The 13,597-nt window shown below is 32.7% G+C and overlaps 1 non-coding gene across 1 annotated transcript; it reads left to right on the plus strand.

Annotated features, from left to right (window-relative positions):
- Positions 1 to 466: 466 nt before the first annotated feature.
- Positions 467 to 539, plus strand: TRNAF-GAA. The gene has a single exon. It is a non-coding gene; the product is annotated as a tRNA-Phe (tRNA).
- Positions 540 to 13,597: the final 13,058 nt, after the last annotated feature.

Below are 13,597 nucleotides of genomic sequence, written 5' to 3' on the forward strand. Positions count from 1 at the left end.
CCTTATACAAGTTGGATAACTTGAATATCTTATTAAAAATTAGTGATTATTTCTATTTAAAATTAAAATGAATTAGCGAAAATACTTTACTGATGAATTTTCATTTTTAATGTTAGTGTGGATAGCTGAGTTGAGAGAGCATTAGATTGAAGATCTGAAGGTCTCGTCTTCAATCTTGCATAATTTGACTATTCAATTTAAAACTAGTGATTATTTCTTTCTAAAATTTCAATTAATTAGCGTAAATACTTTTACTTAAAAAATTTCATTTTTAATGTTAGCAGGGATAGCTTAGTTTGGAGAGAGTTAAATTTAATATTTGAAGGTCACGTGTTCGATCTCCATGTTAACCACACCTATTGCGCATAACCTGACTATTCAATAGAAAATTAGTCATTATTTCTTTTTAAAATCTCAATGAATCAGCTAAAATACCTATATTGATGAATTTTTATTTCTAATGATTGCGGGGATAGCTCAGTTGGGAGAGCGTCAGACTGAAGATCTGAAGGTCACGTGTTTGATCCATGTTCACTGCACTTTGTTTAAGTTGCATAATTTGACTCTAAAATTAGTGTCATTAGCGATTATTTTTAAAATCTCATACTCAATGAATTAGAGTATCATATTGAAGATTTAAAGGTATCTCAATCTCAATGAATTAGAGGAAGACCTAGCACGTTTTTTATCCAACTGACATAAGTTGACTAAGTTGCACAACTTGACTATTCAATCTAAAACATGTGATTATTCATTTTTTTTATGTTATCTGGAATGGCTTAGTTGGGAGAGCATCAGATTGAATATTGGAAGGTCTTGTGTTTGATCGACATTCATTATATCTTATAGTTTAGTTGATTATAAATTCTTCTTAAAATATAATGAATTAGTGGAAATAGCTTTACTTATGAATTTTTATTTTTAATCTTAGCGGGGATAGCTCATTTGGGAGAGTGTCAAACTAAAGATTTGAAGGTCACGTGTTTAATCTTCACGTTCACTGCACCAGTTTCCATTTACATAAGCTAACTATTCAATAAAAAATTAGTTATTATTTATTTTTAAAATTTCAATGAATAATGAATTAGCGGAAATACCCTTACACATGAATTTTGATTTTTAATGTTCGCGGGAATAGCTCAGTTGGGAATGAATATCTCAAGGTTACATGTTTAATCCATGTTCACCGCACTTGGTTTATGTTGCATAAGTCTATTAAGTTGCATAACTTTATTCAATCTAAAATTAGTGTTTATTTCTTTTTAAAATATAATGAATTAGCGGAAATACCTTTACTTATGATTTTTTTTTCAAATATTAGTGAGGATAACTCAGTTTTGAGAGCGTCAGACTGAAAACCTAAAGGTCACGTTGTTCGATCCACGTTCACCGCACCTGATTCAAGTCACATAACTCGACTCCTGACTATTCAATTTTTTAAAATGTCAATGAAGTAATGAAAATATTTGTATGAAGTAGTGAAAATATTTTTATTTTTAATGTTAGCTGTAGATTCAAGTTGACTAACTTACATAACCTGAATATTCACTCTAAAATTAGTGATTATTTCTTTTTAAAATTTCCAAATTTTCATTTTCAATGTTAACAGGGATAACTTAGTTGGGAGAGCGTAATATTGAAGATTTGAAGGTCACGTGTTTGTTCGACCTTCACCACACCTGATTCACTTAGTATAACTTACTATCTTATCTAAATTTAGAGATGATTTCTTTTTAAAGTTTCAATGAATTAGCGTAAATAATTTTACTGATGAACTTTCATTATAATGTTAACCATAGATAGCTCAATTCAATTGCGAGTGAGTCTGTAGATCTAAAGATAGCGTGGATTCCTAATTCTTTATTTGACTATAAATGCTCCGTAAGACATTTAGTAAAATGACTCATTTGATTGCATGGAACAATAAAATTGATCTTCCCATAGAATTGTCAATACATTATACTTTCAATGTTGCTAAGTTGAGTCCCTTTGATGTAGGTGATGATTTTTCTGATTCGAGGACGAATCCTGAAGAGGGGGATGATGATAAAAATCATGGTGTACATTCTACTTCCAATGTTACTGAGTTGAGTTCTTTTGATGTAGGTGATGATTTTTCGGATTCGAGGACGAATCCTCTTGAAAAGGGGGATGATGATAAGAATCACGGTGTTCCAACTGGACCTATTACACAACCCAAGGCCAAGAACATTCAACAAGCATTCATACTTCATCTACAAAATTGGATAGGCTTGGTTCAACCGTCATTTCATAAGTAAATATTTGCACGGTTGATGTAGAGGATGAAGTTGCAAGCATCATTTCATGAGTGGTTAGAAAACTTTATTTATAATTAATTTCATAAAGTTTGTAATGCTCAAATTGACTTGGTCTTCTGTGGAGATTTAAAGGGATCGAGATTAAATCACGGGCACTATTTTTTTTTTTTTTGTGGGGAGACTATAAATACCCACAAATTATTATGTAAAAGCATATTTGTGATCAATGAAATTGATCTCTTAAGTTGAGACGTTCCCCCTTATAGAAATCTGAACATATCTTTGTCGTTTTTATGTTTGATGCAATTCTTGTGGTAGATTGCATCTGAGTTATTTAGTCAAGCCCTGATCAAGTTCGATTGTGGAGTGACTCAATTTTGAAAAAGGTTCCAAATCTTGCTTCTCACTCTTGGATCTCATAATCTAATTCTAGCTTTATCTCTTGGTTTATCCAAATTTTGTATCAGAAGATGTTAATTCCTTTAATACAAGGGTTCTTGCTTCTACAAAAGCTTGGCTCGTTGGGCTGAAGATTACGGTTGGTCTATCATCCTTCAACGGGATCTTCTATCCCCATGGACTTGCTCTGATGCAGTCGTTCTTCTAACGCCGGTGACACGTCCAGTTGTTGAGATTGGTAATGTGAGTTTGTAACCCATCCATTGAGGTTCTTGGAATGATTCTATAGCTTATCAATTCCATGTTGGGAGTTGGATCATGGGTCTTGGGCGAAGGAATCCTTGGTTTACCGCCCCTTGGAGTTGAAGGAAGTGTCATAAGGCTAATTGTTTTTCAATTTTATTGATTTGTTTGAGTGATTTTATTTGATTTTATTTCAATTTTGTCAAACTCAGTAATTACTTTATGTGCTAGATCAAAATAAGATGCATAAAAAGAACTTGTTGTAATTAGTTTATTCATCGACCTTTAATTTTAAAAGTAACTTAAAATATTGCAATATTGAGATTCAATCGCCTATTATGAAATTAGGCTCGAACTAAAAAAATAATATTTTTAAAAGATGGAAAAATTCATGAACCAACCAAAATATGTATTCAAAGATGAAGAATTCACAACAACAATCACAAACAATATTAATAAGCATCTTGTCTTATGGTTTGTCACAATTTCAAACATGAACAAACCTCAATTTCGAGCCGGTGAGTAATATGGATCATAATCGACAATACTTTGCAAGTAGCTTTGAGCATTCACAAAAGGTCGAAAGTTGAATTTCTTTAGAATTGTAACCGAATAACATATGATTATTGTTGAATTTCTAAAAAATACACCACAAATTTCATTTATAGATATAAATGGAACCATTGATATAAAACCGTGATTATATAATTGCATCTTCACTAACAAACCCACCTCAGAGTGATCATCTTCACTAGAGGCTGCAAATTAAGTAGCCTTCCTGGATTACTCAAAAGTGAAGTTTTAAGAAGCTATATTTGAGCAAGAAAAATCATGTTACATGTTTCTGGGATACCACGGAGACATCAATGCAAGCAATCACTACCACCCGAAGTTTCTTTGATATTGTAGTTGGATCTATGAGACTCATCCCTCTGATGTGAAAGAGTAGTTATATCCAACATTCTTACTTGTGTGCCTCTTACAGTACTCTCAACAAATGGATCGCTTGATCTATTATACTCTACTTTACTTTCTCTTGATAACGGTGTGGTATTGACACAACTCATATTGCCGATAATCATCACTTACATCCTAAACCAGAGTATAGCGGTCGACTATCGTCAAGGACCCATTCACCATTTCAATCATTTCTCTAAATTTTATGATGCTCTAGTGTTAGATTTCATGGGAATATTGCACTAGTAAAGTCTTGAAATGTCTATATATCAAAACTGTTTAACACTTTTCAAATCTTGATTTTTGGCTGTTTGTGTTTTTTTTTTTTTTATTCGTGTTCCTAATCTTCCTTCTGTGTTTTTGTTACATTTTTTTTTAATTATTTTAGCAATTAGCCAATTTAATCAATTCTTCCTTTATGTTTTTTTTTTTAATTATGTTAGCCATTACTTTTGGCTAATTTAATCTATTCTATTTATTTTTTTTTATTTTTTTGCTATTGATGGACGTATCTTTCTGAAACATACTAAATAAAACTAAATAATTGGTTAAGAGAGGATATGAGATATAACTTATTGTTAAATCTCTTTCCATATGAGAATAACTCATTCTCATGTCCATCTTTGCAACCATGTACTAAATTAAGGATTTTATTTCAAGGACAAAATTAAAGTTGTAGTTAGTCAATTATAATATTTGACGTGCTAGTTTTCAAACTACTTTAAATAGGTGTAAAGAAAGCATGAGAATAACTTAGTTTCACTAATCTGACACGTGTTGGGCATGTACTGAACACTTGTTAATATAATGGATGCATTACAAATTTATAATCCAGCATTTCGTATCATACCCTTGAGTTTGAATATATTTTGAGAGTGAAACGTACCTTAAGCTTTTTTTTAAGTATACAAACATATAAACTTAATTATATGAATTTATTTCTAATATAAAATTGATAAATTTTTTGAAATAATTCTTTTTAATTAATGTATCGTTATCACATCGGTGTCCTAGTTTTTTACAAATGACATGTTACCATATCTATTTGGTATCATATTTATGTCTCGTATCTATATCTCATTTTTATTTTTGTGACTCTGAGATATTTTGCTTTTATAAATAGATATTTTCACGAAAATAAGTTTAATTTATGTTGAGATGAAGAATAAAAATTGAGACTTGAGGACGTTGATACTTGAGACTTTGATTCCTCTTAGTGTGAAGCTTGCATCTTGCAATTACTTGGGTAGAGAATGTGTTTCACTTAAAATACACTCAAGAGAAAATAATCAAATAACGAACCATATGCGAGAGAGGATAACTTTTTTTTTTTTTAATCTTTGAGAAATAAGAAAGAATAAAAATTAAAACATGACATGAATGACATCTTCTTGAATCATTGTTTTGTTCTAGTAAATGTATATAAAAAAAAAAAACCTTATATATTTTTAGATATAATTTAAGATTACCTATTTAATAAAACTCCATCCAAACTTCTACTCATGAATTTAGTTATTATTTGTATACAATTGTTAACATGTAAGAAAATACACGTACAAAATATTTATACTTTTGGTAATACACTAGTCTCGGTTGTTTGACTAAAACAATGCAATCATTGTCCAAACTAAAGAATTTGATTCGAAGCTATCTCCTAAAAGAGGGAGGATCAATTAGACTTTGTTGTAAGATTCGATCATATCAATTTAAATAGCGTTCTCCACAACTATAAATATCGAACTCCAAAGTATTCACGAGCAAAGTAAGTTTGTTGAAACTATCTATAAAAGTGTTCCAAAGTGAGTTGGAAAATTTCAGAGGTGGTAGATATAATTTATTTTACAAGCGTGTGGTGAACGGTCTTTTCAGTCTCATATAGGCTACGGTCTTTCCAAATTTTATATTATTGTGATAGAAGCTATAAATGACCATTATATTCATTGGTCAAATATTGCAATTGTGAAGAAGTGAAGAAGTTCACCTTATAGAAGTATTTGAAGATGCGGGGTGGTATCGATCCCTACAATTTTTGCTACACAACAAGGTCATGAATAAGGAGGGTATCGATCCTCGTACCTCTCACATGCAAAGCGAGCGCTCTACCATCTGAGCTACATACCCATGATTTTGACATCCTAAAACCCTAAATGTCCCATCATCAATAATAGTGAAAATAAAAAAATATCAAAATATTAATAACAAATAGTTTGTTTTGGTGATGCGGGGCATCAATAATTGTGAAAATGAAAAAACATTATAACAAATTAAATACTTTTTTTGGAGATCCAGGTTATCAATCTCCGTACAACTCGCATGCAAAGCGAGCGCTCTACCATCTAAGCTACATCTTCACAATTTTTACGTCACAAAAACATAAATGATTCGTCGTGAATAATAGTGAAAATGAAAAAATATCGCTACTCATTATGTCATAAATAAGAAAAAATTGAATAGAAATAAAATATTACATCATACAACCCTAAACTTCCCATCATCAATAATAGTGAAAATGAAGAAAATCTAGAAATGCAGGGTATCGATCCCCATATCTCTTGCATGCAAAGCAAGCGCTCTACCATCTAAGCTATATCCCCACAATTCTTATATCATAAAGTCCTAAGCATCTCGTCATCTGTAATAGTGAAAATGAAAAATTATCCCAGCTCATTATGTCCTAAATAAGAAAATATTGAAAAGATAAGAAAAAATTGAAAAGAAATAATATATTTAGTAATCGGTTCAATTGAAGATGCAAGGTAATGATTCCCATACTTTCCACATGGGAAATGAACACCCTAAATGCCCCTTCATCAATAATTGTGAAAATGAAAAAGTATATCTGCATATTATGTCATAAATAAGGAAATATTGAATAGAAATAAAATATTAATAATAAAATAGTTTCTTTTGGAGATGCGAGGTATCGATCCCCGTACCTCTCGCATGCTAAGCGAAGCTACATCCCTACAATTCTTGCATCACAAAACCCTAAATTTTCCATCATCAATAATAGTGAAAATGAAGAAATATCGATACTCAACATGTCATGAATAAGAAAAAATTGAAAAGAAGTAATTTTCAAAATAGTGACATAAAAAATTATCCTGGCTCATTATGTCGTAAATAAGAAAAAATTGAAAAGAAATAATATATTTAGTGATTGAGTCATTTTGAAGATGCAAGGTATCAACCTCGTAACTTTCCACATCAGAAGTGAGTGCTCTACTATCTGAGCTACATCCCCACAATTCGTACTACAATCTCTTGAAGGGGCATTTTGAGAATCAAACTCGAGACCTCTCACACCCAAAGCAAGAATCATACCACTAGACCAAATGCCCTTGTTTTACCACTTGAAACATATGTATGAAGCCTTAGGCCTAGGTATTAAGGTCGTATTTTGTCGTATTGCAGGAAACACGTGAAGTCCTTAGATGTAGAATGTGTCAAGGACGAATCCTTTTGAAGAGGGGGATGATGATAAGAATCACGGTATTCCAACTGGACCTATTACACAACCCAAGGCCAAGAACATTCAACAAGCATTCATACTTCATGTACAAAATTGGATAGGCTAGGTTCAACCGTCATTTCATAAGTAAATATTTGCACGGTTGAAGTCGCGGATGAAGTTGCAAGCATCATTTCATGAGTGGTTAGAAAAATTTATTTATTATTTTAGTTTCATAAAGTTTGTAATGCTCAAATTGACTTCGTCTTCTGTGGAGATTTAAAGGATCGAGATTAAATCACGGGCACGAACATTTTTTGTGGGGAGACTATAAATACCCACAAATTATTATGTAAAAACATATTTGTGATCAATGAAATTGATCTCTTAAGTTGAGAGGTCCCCCTTATAGAAATCTTAGCATATCTTTGTCGTTTTTAAGTTTCATGCAATTCTTGTGGTAGATTGCATCTGAGTTATTCAATTAAGCGTTGATCAAGTTCGATTGTGAAGTGACTCAATTTAGAACAAGGTTTCAAATCTTGCTTCTCACTCTTGGATCTCATAATCTAATTCTAGCTTTATATCTTGGTTTATCCAAATTTTGTATAAGAAGGTGTTAATTTCTTTAATACAAGGGTTCTTGCTTCTACAAAAACTTGGCTCGTTGGGCTGAAGATTACGGTTGGTCTATCATCCTTCAACGGGATCTTCTATCCCCATGACTTGCTCTGATGCGGTCGTTCTTCTAACGCAGGTGACACATCCAGTTGTCGAGATTGGTAATGTGCGTTTTTAACCCATCCATTGAGGTTCTTGGAATGATTCTATAACTTATCATTTCCATTTTGGGAGTTGGATCATGGGTCTTGTGCGAAGGAATCCTTGGTTTACCGCCGCTTCGAGTTGAAGGAAGTGTCAAAAGGCTAGTTTTTTTTCAATTTTATTGATTTGTTTGAGTGATTTTACTTGATTTTTTTTCAATTTGTCAAACTCACTCGGGTGCTCACCTCAATCATTTCAGCCTTGTTGGCATTCAATAAGAGAGATCTTGGAAATAACGGTGGATTATCACATTAACAATTTGAATCAAATAAAGTGACATTAACCATTTGAATCGACTTAACCCCACTTGTTGAACTTGACCAAATTTCTATAGCATAGCACTAACAAACGTACAAATTAATACAAACAAAGGTACAAAGTAACACTAACAAAGGTACAAAATTCATAAAAGGTTTTTTTAATCTAAAATACCATTGAACTTGACCATTATAGTGCCTCTCAAACGTAGGTAAAGTTTAAATTCGAGTCTCCTTGTCAAACTCACTCGGGTGCTCATCTCAACCATGATGGCGTTTCACAAGAGAGACCTAAAAAATAGCCGGATTATCGCATTAACCATTTGAATCACCTCAACCCCACTTGTTGAAATTGAAAGAAATATCTATAACATAACACTAACATAGGTACGATGTTCATAAAAGTCTTTTTAATCTAAGATACTATTGAACTTGACCATTAAAGTGCCTCTCAAACTTAGGCAAAGTTTAAATATAATTGGTGACAAAAGATGAAACTATAACAGAATCTCCTATGTGAAAGCAAAATATACAAACCGTAGGACAACAATGAATTTTAAGTGTAGTTGTCTTGGAGTCTTTTGTCTAATCGTTAATGAGTTTTACTATAATGTTTTGGGTAATGTCTAACTCTTCGACACGTCCTTTCATGTGTGTGATAGAATTCTCAGTTACCGAGACTATTCGAGCTGTTCGATCGTTTGGCGCTTTCTTCAAAAGGATCAACATCAAACATCGAGTCCTTGATTGGCAACCCATCTAGAGGAGCGTCGATTGCATTGATTCCATCAACAGTCTTCCCATGAGTTTATGGTGCATGACCCTTTTTTTTTACCATTCACCTTCGAGCGCCACCATAGTTTTGCATCGTCCATGACATGCATTGCGACCAACGTAACTCTTAGGTTCTATGAGCAAGTTCCAGTAATCTTCGAGTATTGTTCTACGTCAAAAATAAATCTTTTTAATTCCTTAGCATCCCGGTTTCCATTTAAGGGGTTGTGTTCTTGGATTTTAAGTTTTTTAAGGCCACATGAACTTGGCTTGAGCTGTGGTTCTCTACAGCCCAACTTGTCAAACTCACTCGGGTGCTCATCTCAACCATGATGTCGTTCAATAAGAGAGACCGCGAAAACGACTGGATTATCGCATTAACCATTTGAATCACCTGCTCATCTCAACCATGATGTCGTTCAACAAGAGAGACCTCGAAAACGACTGGATTATCGCATTAACCATTTGAATCATCTCAACCCCACTTGTTGAAATTGTACCAAATATCTATAACATAACTCTAACAAAGGTACCAAGTTCATAAAAGTCTTTTTAATCTAAGATAGAAACTGTAAAATAAAATGAAATAAGAAAAATAATATTTCATTGACAGGAATCGAACCCAAGTCTCCTCAATGAAAGCCAGATATCCTAACCTCTAGATGACAATGGATTTTTGGTGAGAATGTCCTGAAGTCTTTTGTCAGATCGCTGAAGAGTTTTAACATGATCTTTTGCTTAATGTCTAACTCTTCGACACGTTCTTCCTTGTGTGTGTTAGAGTTCTCAGAGCTACCAGGATGCTTCGAGCTGTTCGATTATGTGGCTCTTTCTTCAGAAGAGTCAACATCAAATGTTAGGTCTTTGATTGGCAACCCATCCGGGGAGCATTGATTGCATCGATTCCATCAACGATCTTCCCATGAGTTTATGGTGCATGACCCATTTTATATACCATTCACCTTCGAGCACTATCATAGTGTTGCATCGTCCATGAGATGCATTGCGGCTAACGTAACTCTCAGGTCGTATGAGAAAGTTCTTGTAGCCCTCAACTCTCAGGTCGTATGGTAGAGTTCTTAGAGCTACCGCGACATTTTGAGGTGTTCAATCGTTGGTTTTTTCTTCAAAAGAGTCAACATCAAACCTCAGGTCTTTAATTGGCAACCCATCCAGGGGAGCGTCGATTGCATCGATTCCATCAACGGTCTTCCCATGAGTTTATGGTGCATGACCCATTTTTTATATCATCCACCTTCGAGCGCCATCGTCCATGAGATGCATTGTGGCCAACGTAACTCTTAGGTCCTACGAGCAAGTTCGTGTAACCTTCAAGTATTGTTCTACGTCAAAAATAAAGTTTTTTAATTCCTTAGAATCCGAGTTCCCATTTAAGGGTTTGTGTTTTTGGATTTTAAGTTTGTTAAGCCCAAAATGAGCTTGGCTTGGGGTGGGGTTCTCTACGACCCTCCTTGTCAAACTCACTTGGGTGCTCATCTCAGTCATCTCAGCCATGATGGCGTTCAACAAAAGAGACCTTGAAAATGACCGGATTATCACATTAACCATTTGAATCACCTCAACCTCACTTGTTGAAATTGAACCAAATATCTATGACATAACCCTATTAAAGGTTCAAAGTTCATAAAAGTCTTTTTAATCTAAGATAACTTGATCATTATAGTGACTCTCAAACCAAGTTCATAAGAGTCTTTTGAATTTAAGATACTATTGAACTCATCCATTATAATGCTTCTCAAAACCTAGGTAAAGTTTAAATATGAAACTATAAAATAAAAGAAATAAGAAAATAAAATTTCATTGTCGAGAATCAAACTCGGGTCTCCTCGATGAAAGCAAGATCTTCTATGTAATGTCTAACTCTTCGACACATTTTTTTATGAGTGTAATAGAGTTCTCAGAGCTACCGCCACATTTCTTGTTCTTCGATCATGTGTCTCTTTCTTCAAAAGAGTCAACATCAAACATTAGGTCTTTGATTGGAAACCCATCCAGGGGAGCGTCGATTGCTTCAATTCCATCAATGGTCTTCCCATGATTTTTTGGTGCATGACTAGTTTTTTATACAACTCACCTTCGAGCACCACCATAGTTTTGCATTGTCCATGAGATGCATTGTGGGCCAACGTAACTCTCAAGTCCTCTGAGTAAGTTCCTATAGTCTTGAAGTATAATATCAAAACATATTAAGGTATTTGATATGTTAAACAGTAAAATAATTGATGTGTATCATAAACATTAAATAAAAATATATATTTAAAATTTGAATGAGATTCATATTAATTAAACATATATTATGATATTCTACGACATTTTAATATTATTTAAATAAGATATTATATCTTAATGTATTAGGTATTCAAATATATAATTTGACAAAAATTATCACAAGTTCACCGTAAATAGAACCCTAGGGTTAAGTCAAAAAGCATCAAACACTAAATACTTTGAAATTTTAGGTGATATTTTGCAGAGGAAGCTGATAAGGTCTTCAAAGAGCATGTGGTCGTGTCTGACATTTTAGGTTAACAACATGTTGAAAAGAAACCAGAAATTCTGATACTGGTAATTAACTACAAACCTTTGAATAAGGTTTTAGAATAAATAAGATATCCAAACCAAATAAAAAATGATTTGATAAAAAGAATTTAGAGTCAAATGTTTTTATAAAATTCGATATGAAATTGGGATTTCGAAAAATTCTAATTTCCTAAAAGGACAAATATAAAATAGCATTTAATGTCCAGTTTAGAAAATATGAGAGGAACGTCATGCGATTTAGGCTAAAAAACACTCCATCCGAATTTCAGATGATTATGAATGATATTTTCAATTCTTTCAAAAAATATCAATAGTTTATATTGATGATGTGTTGATATTTTCTAAAACCATTAAGATGAACACTTTAAACATCTACATACATTCATTAATGCAATCAAAAGAAATCAGCTAGTTGTGTCCATACCCAAAATCAAATAATATCAAACTCAGATCCGCTTTCTTGGATTTTAAATTTATTTGAGCCTTATAAAACCCATTCAATGGTCCATTGAGTTTGTCTCAAACTTTCGTGATGACGTAGCCTAGAAAAGCCAACTTCAAAAAAAATTTAGGTTCTCTCAATTATGTGTCCTAAATCCTTCAAGATATCAGGCATATTTACAAATGTCTTGATGAGTGTCTTGAAAATAATACAAAGTCTTGATTTGTAAAGGATATCTCTACAACCCAAAAAAATCAAATCATTAGTCAAATAAACTCTCTACTTAAGTCTTATTGACCCAAGGGCAGATCTCATAGTGAAACGTGACGCATCAAATATCGGATATGGAGGTATCTAAAATTGTCAAAGAGGACCGAGAATCAATTATCATATTTCATTCAAAAGCCTCTAATAATACCATACAAATTACAAAACAGTAAAAAAAAATATATATATTATTTCCATTGTACTCCGTGCACAACAATTTTAAAGGAAATTTAAAATAAATCCAGCGTATTTGTCATACTTTTAAGTTCAATTACAATAAATCAAGAAAAGAATTGAGTTGTAATAAAATATCACTTGACATTGGAATGTAATTTGAGGACTTTTTATCTTCGGGAGTTGAATTACATTTAAGATTATTTATGTTATTTCTTATTTTCTTCAATTTGTATTTAATAGCTTTGGGTAGTTTGTAGATGAACTATGTTTGAATTATCTTTTTGGCCTTTCTATTTTCGAAAGACACGTTTTACACTTTTGAACTGACACTTGGTAGAAGGGGTCACTAAGGCTAAAATCATATAAAATGGGTTCATAGCTCAGTGGTAGAGCATTTGACTGCAGATCAACCATTTTAAAAATTTTGGACGAACACTTTGTTCGATTTGCTCCCAACCACCGAGTGTCTAAAGGAAAAGAAATAAGAATAATTATTGATTCCAAACCTTATTCCAAAGTCCTCCACCACATAGAACCATGTACTTAGAACCTAAGGGCCACTATTCTCGGACAAGAACCAAGCTATCATTAACAAAAGAGTATGGTATCCAAGCACCCACTATGAACATGGTTAAAAACTTACTTACAATTAGGCTACTTACCGAGTCTTGCACTCACTCCATCTTTTTCATGTAACTAAGAGTAGTTACGCTTGACCAACAACACCCACCAAAACTATTTTTGATGTTTTAAAATGATTTTTTTTAACCTTTCCCTTATTTTGTACTATGAACCTATAAACTCTATTTTGAATATAATGTAAATACATATGTTTATTATATTTTAATTCTTTTTTTATTTCGAGAAAACATTTTACTTTGTGTTCAACCTCTTTTAACTTGCTTCGGAAATGGCTCGTGACATAAACATAAAAAAAGTAATTTTTTAGTATGAATTTTAATAT

Source organism: Cucurbita maxima, unplaced genomic scaffold, assembly GCF_002738345.1.
Source record: "Cucurbita maxima cultivar Rimu unplaced genomic scaffold, Cmax_1.0 Cma_Scf00507, whole genome shotgun sequence".
NCBI lineage: Eukaryota > Viridiplantae > Streptophyta > Magnoliopsida > Cucurbitales > Cucurbitaceae > Cucurbita > Cucurbita maxima.